General features: G+C 40.7%; 2 pseudogenes; both read left to right on the top strand.

Moving 5' to 3' along the window:
* Positions 1–224: 224 nt before the first annotated feature.
* Positions 225–758, top strand: LOC149217645 (xyloglucan endotransglucosylase/hydrolase protein 9 pseudogene; annotated as a pseudogene).
* Positions 759–5,305: 4,547 nt separating this feature from the next.
* On the top strand, positions 5,306–5,839 carry LOC149217644 (xyloglucan endotransglucosylase/hydrolase protein 9 pseudogene; annotated as a pseudogene).
* Positions 5,840–6,071: the final 232 nt, after the last annotated feature.

The following is a 6,071-nucleotide window of genomic DNA, read 5'->3' as shown; positions in this document are numbered from 1 at the left end:
ATAAGTCATGCCAACACATCAGAAATGCAGGCATCTCAGTCATCAAGTTCTGGTAGTTCACATGGGCTGGAAGGCATGAGAGAAGACGAGGTACGGCTTACCTCAGGAGTATTAAAAAGTGGAGTGCATTGCCTTTCAATATTCAAAGACAAGGGGGGGGACTATTCTGTTGATGAAGGAAGTGGTGCATTTTATGGTTGATTGACATTGGATATGGAATATATATGTTGCAACTCTCTTCGAATGCAGGGGCAAAGCATGATGAAATGGATTTTGAATTTCTGGAGAATGTGTCTGGGGAGCCTTACATTGTGCAGACGAACATATACGCCCATGAAATTGGGAAGAGAGAGCAACGCATTTGTTTGTGGTTCGACCCCACTGCGGACTTTCACACATATCCCATTAAGTGGAACCCGCATCACATCATATTCTATGTGGACGCCACTCCCATCAGAGTATACAAGAAAAATCAAGTAATGTGGGTGCCGTTCTTGAACAGCCAAGCCATGGGAGTTTTCTCCAGCTTGTGGAATGCGGATGATTGGGCTACTCAAAGAGGGCAAGTGAATACCAATTGGAGCAACGCTCCCTTTGCGGCTTCTTATACAAACTTCCGCGTTGAGGGGGCGTGCCAAGTCAGATCTAATAGACACATCTCCAAGTGGGTGCGCAAAAATTACATGATCTATGACTACTGCGGAGACAAAAACAGATATCCCGTTCCTCCACCAGAATGCAGCAGTTTAGTTCTCTAAAGCAAGCAGTACATTAATTTTGTCAAAATCTAAAGAGTGTATAGTACCAGTGGGTTTGTATTTCCTAGTTTGCCTACAGTTCAGGTTGATTTCAATTTGCCTCAGCGATTTGATCTATTCTATATTGATTCAAATTCAGAGAAAAAAACGGCCCATCATGATTCACAGGGCCATCCTAAGATCTCTTGAAAGATTCTTTGGCATATTGATAGAGCGTTATGCTGGTGACGTTTCTTTGTGGCTTTCTCCAGTGCAAACCTGTATTGTAACCTGTAACAGGCACTCAGGTCCAATATCGTCGAAAGGTAGTGGCAAAGATGAAAGAGAACTCGGGACCATGAACATCAATGAAGTTATAGAAAAAATTCAAAACGCAGCAGCTAATAGAAATTTTATAGCATAATAAAATTCAATATTACCGTTCCCAATATGGCAATTTCCTCAAAGTGGCAAACATCTTTTCCGTGGTCATTTCGGCAGAAGCCATCTTCCAGAGTGGTATGCGATGTGAAGACCGCGTGGCTGGCCAGTTGTCAACATGGGAGGATTGTGTCATCAATGAGAGCCTACATAACAGAAAAATAAGATTCGATCTTCTATTAATAGCTTCAGTTAAATCTCCAAGTGGATCTACGCCCCAATTGATATCTTTAAGTGGCCATCAGAGGATTTTAAACAGTATTGAGTTGTTTATACATAAGTCGTTGTTTTATAGAACCTTCTGCATATGAATTAAATATATCAGTAACGTGGCAATCGTTGCAAAGTGGCATTCAAAGGTGCGATTACTTATTTCTATCATCAGCCAGTTTTCATGGGCCATTCGAAATCTTCACGCTGGAATAATGGAAGACGGTTCTATCTTTAGGAGCAGATGGAGGATTCTCCTCTATTTTTATTGCTTTAGTTAAAACAGCGCCCGGATTGTGGGTCAATCTGTTGTTTTGTTTTAGAGTAGTTTATAAAAATAATGATTTTGTAATAAAAAAGAGGGAGAGCGGAGGTAGTCAGTTAAAAAAAAACAGCGCCCCTGTTTTGGGCAGTTTTTTTTTATTTAATGTATTAAAAATTCATTTGTAGGGGAGTTTTTTTTTTTTTTTTTGAGAGTGAGTGAAGAGAGTAGAGTTTTTTCTGAGCGCTGGGAGCTGCTGGAGAAGCAGAGAGCTTTGTAATGTACAGTTTTCTGCAGAGAATTTAATGGAATTTCACAGCTCTGTTTGCTGAGATTCATGTGGTATGTTGATTTAGCATGAGTTTTTCCCTTTGTCTCATATGTAATCAGTTATATTCCATTTCATTTCATGACCCTTTCAAGCTGAACAAATGAAGTGATTAGGTAGGAATTCATAGTATTATATGCTCCTCCTATAAGTTTGTTCGCATTCGATGTTTTCTACTGTTTAAGGAGGATTCAGAGTTATTGTCTGCCCTCCTTAACTCCTCACCAGTCTTGCCATCCCGTTTGAAACCAGATTTGGTGTTAAATTGCATGCCTACCTTGCCTTAGTTCATAACCTGTGTAGTCATTATATTTTTCTGTTTGAAGCTGTAATTTTGCCCATGTAGCCCAGAAAAGCCCCGCCATTCCATTAAAAAACCCCAAAAATCATTAAATCCAAACCCCCTATCAATTTACTAGCCTAATATCTTTGATTCTAATTGGTCAGCCTAATTATATTATAAGATCTATCAAATCTGACCAGAGAGAGCCTTCTCATACCTCGTAGGGCTAGCTACGAGGTGAAATGGTTTGATGTAGCCTTGAAGGTTTACCTTTTCAGCCTGAGGTGAAATCTCAAGCGCTAATATATTGGCGACCATACTGGGGAGAACAAACTTGTTTATGGATTGATGTGTTATTTCATAAGTCTTAGACAGAGCCTGAAGTTACGCCAGAAGCCTTCGAAAACGCTCTTGTTTTACATCAGCGTTAGTAGATAAACGCTGCTTCAGTCTATCTCCGTGGGATTTGTGAACGTAGCACTTCGATTGTATTTTGCCCCAGTACATGTATCAAATTCAGATCTGATGCTGATGGTGGACAGCAGTCAGATACTTATGCAGGCTGATTCATTCACCTGGCGACTCCAACTTGATCCAGACATTCCAGTGCCTGTTGATATGTTCATGCAATGGTAGGGTATGTGGCAGACCCTGCACTTTGTGAAGTTCTAGATGGAGTTAGAGAGATGTTAGCAGGTATTGACATTAATGAAGAATTTTTCAGTATTTTCCTTCAATGTGTGAAATCTCCGAAGCTTCATCTTGAAGGCAAAATTAGATTTTATGAATTAGTGGTTGAAAGAGTTGAAAATGAGATTCAATATCTCGATGAGCAGATCTACTCTTATGATTTCCAAGACCCTAAAAAGTTCTTGGAAATCCTTCCTCCATCGAAACAAGCAATAACAGACTTGCCTATAGAGGTATACATTGACAATGTGCAGCTGGAAGTATGTATTGCAGAGTTGGGGCAGCCAACAGAGGCCGGTGTCCGTGATCCTATTGCGGCCTACATGGACACATTTTTCAGCTTGATTGACCGATCGGGCTGTCTTCTCGGTGACCAGGATCATTATGAGCATGAAGGGCTGCCAGCAATTGCATCTGTGACTTCGTGGCAGCATTCTCAAGCGGCTTCATTTCCAGGTTTACTAGCATGGTTAATTTGGCATTATCGCATTACCTGATCTATTGTTTGTACAGCAGATTAGAATAGGTTTTGTACATAAATAAGCAGCTATAAGGGCAGCATCTTGTTTCAGTTGGCTTTTAGTTTGTTTGAGTTCAGTTTCAGTTTGAAAATAAGTCAGGTGTTGATTTGTTGATGATGACTCCATTGCCCAATGGTGGAGGCACGGTCTGCTCTCCCAAAGTTCTGCGGTTCTTGGCACCTCCAGGAAGCTGCAGCTGCCATCCCAAATGGAGCCGATGTTAGACTCCGTCTCTTGTCAGAGATTGATTCTTCTTCAAAACGGGGTTTTGAAGAAGAAATCATTAATGTGTTGTTTAAATTTGTGTAATTTATCTCCAGCTTTTCAAAAGACAGCAGCAAACTTCAAGCTTCTATCCCTGCAAAAACAAAAGAAAGCAAAACATACATCAGACTCTACTATTGATGAATTTGGTCAAGTTTTATCTTCATATGGTTTCAATTATCATGGTACAGAGGTTTTCTACAGTGGCACATCCAGTCATTCATTTCGAAACTTTGCAGCTCCTTAGAGCAGCAATAATTATCAAAGAGGAACAACTTGGCCACAGAATGGTTTATCAGAACTTCAAAGCCATTGTCAATTACTGTTTCAATGAATCAAATGGAAATGATAGTCAGTTGGCAACTAATCAATATTCCATTGGATATATTAGTCCACAGAGACTAACTGGAGGGCCAATTCCTGGACAGTTGAATCCAAGCACTATGTCCTTCAAAATTGTTACAGAATGCCCTTTGATTATAATAATTCTTTTTGCCTTCCATGGACATTATATGCAAAAGAACGTGCCTGTTCTCCACCCTCTGATGGTGGACGCAATATCCATTCCTGATCCCCAGCATGTTTCACCTCACTTGAAAAATCATTATGTTGATTTGAAGTCTGCACAAGTCAAGACTATTTCATGTTTGACATATTTACTTGGGAGCTTTGCTGATTCTATCCAACCATATGAAGAGATTATATCAAAGAGCATAGTAAATCTGCTTGTTACTTGCCCGGATTCAGTTTTGATTCGCCAGGAGTTACTTCGTGACACAAGGCGAGTTCTTCAAACAGATTTCGGGCGAGGATTTTTCACACTGACTGATACCTTATTGGAGGAGAGGGTTTTATTGGGTACTGGCCGAGCTTGTGAAACATTAAAGCCATTGGCATATGATATTCTTGCAAAGGTTATTCAGCATGTTCGATTCAAGGTTTCGTTTAAGCAGTTATCCCAAGCTATAAACTTGTTTTCCAGAAATTTGAATGACTCATCGCTGTCATTCAGCATGCAGACAACTTCTGCCCGATTGATGCTTAATTTGGTTAAACCAATCTTTATCAGAGGTGTGGACCCTACGAGCAAGGAAAAAGTCGAGCCTTACTGGGAATTATATTAGAAGCTTTTGTGAGCAAGTTCAGTACATTAAAGCACACTATTCCTCAGCTAATTGGAGATTATGAAGATGGGAAAGAACAATACAGTTTACGATTGAAGCTGGAGCTACCTGTGCAGACAGCTTTGAACCTTCAGAACCCTTTAGGGCTTTCCCAGGAGCTAAAAGATTGCAAGAAATTAATAAGGACTCTCATCATAGGAATGAAGACATTAGTTTGCAGTATAAGTCATGCCAACACATCAGAAATGCAGGCATCTCAGTCATCAAGTTCTGGTAGTTCACATGGGCTGGAAGGCATGAGAGAAGACGAGGTACGGCTTACCTCAGGAGTATTAAAAAGTGGAGTGCATTGCCTTTCAATATTCAAAGACAAGGGGGGGGACTATTCTGTTGATGAAGGAAGTGGTGCATTTTATGGTTGATTGACATTGGATATGGAATATATATGTTGCAACTCTCTTCGAATGCAGGGGCAAAGCATGATGAAATGGATTTTGAATTTCTGGAGAATGTGTCTGGGGAGCCTTACATTGTGCAGACGAACATATACGCCCATGAAATTGGGAAGAGAGAGCAACGCATTTGTTTGTGGTTCGACCCCACTGCGGACTTTCACACATATCCCATTAAGTGGAACCCGCATCACATCATATTCTATGTGGACGCCACTCCCATCAGAGTATACAAGAAAAATCAAGTAATGTGGGTGCCGTTCTTGAACAGCCAAGCCATGGGAGTTTTCTCCAGCTTGTGGAATGCGGATGATTGGGCTACTCAAAGAGGGCAAGTGAATACCAATTGGAGCAACGCTCCCTTTGCGGCTTCTTATACAAACTTCCGCGTTGAGGGGGCGTGCCAAGTCAGATCTAATAGACACATCTCCAAGTGGGTGCGCAAAAATTACATGATCTATGACTACTGCGGAGACAAAAACAGATATCCCGTTCCTCCACCAGAATGCAGCAGTTTAGTTCTCTAAAGCAAGCAGTACATTAATTTTGTCAAAATCTAAAGAGTGTATAGTACCAGTGGGTTTGTATTTCCTAGTTTGCCTACAGTTCAGGTTGATTTCAATTTGCCTCAGCGATTTGATCTATTCTATATTGATTCAAATTCAGAGAAAAAAACGGCCCATCATGATTCACAGGGCCATCCTAAGATCTCTTGAAAGATTCTTTGGCATATTGATAGAGCGTTATGCTGGTGACGTT

The sequence above is a fragment of the Pinus tabuliformis genome, chromosome 1_1, assembly GCF_031772625.1.
Source record: "Pinus tabuliformis cultivar Carrire ecotype Pingquan chromosome 1_1, CPIR1, whole genome shotgun sequence".
Taxonomy (NCBI): Eukaryota; Viridiplantae; Streptophyta; class Pinopsida; order Pinales; family Pinaceae; genus Pinus; species Pinus tabuliformis.
Note: the sequence above shows the minus strand (reverse complement) of the source record. Positions and strands in the feature narration are given on the sequence as shown.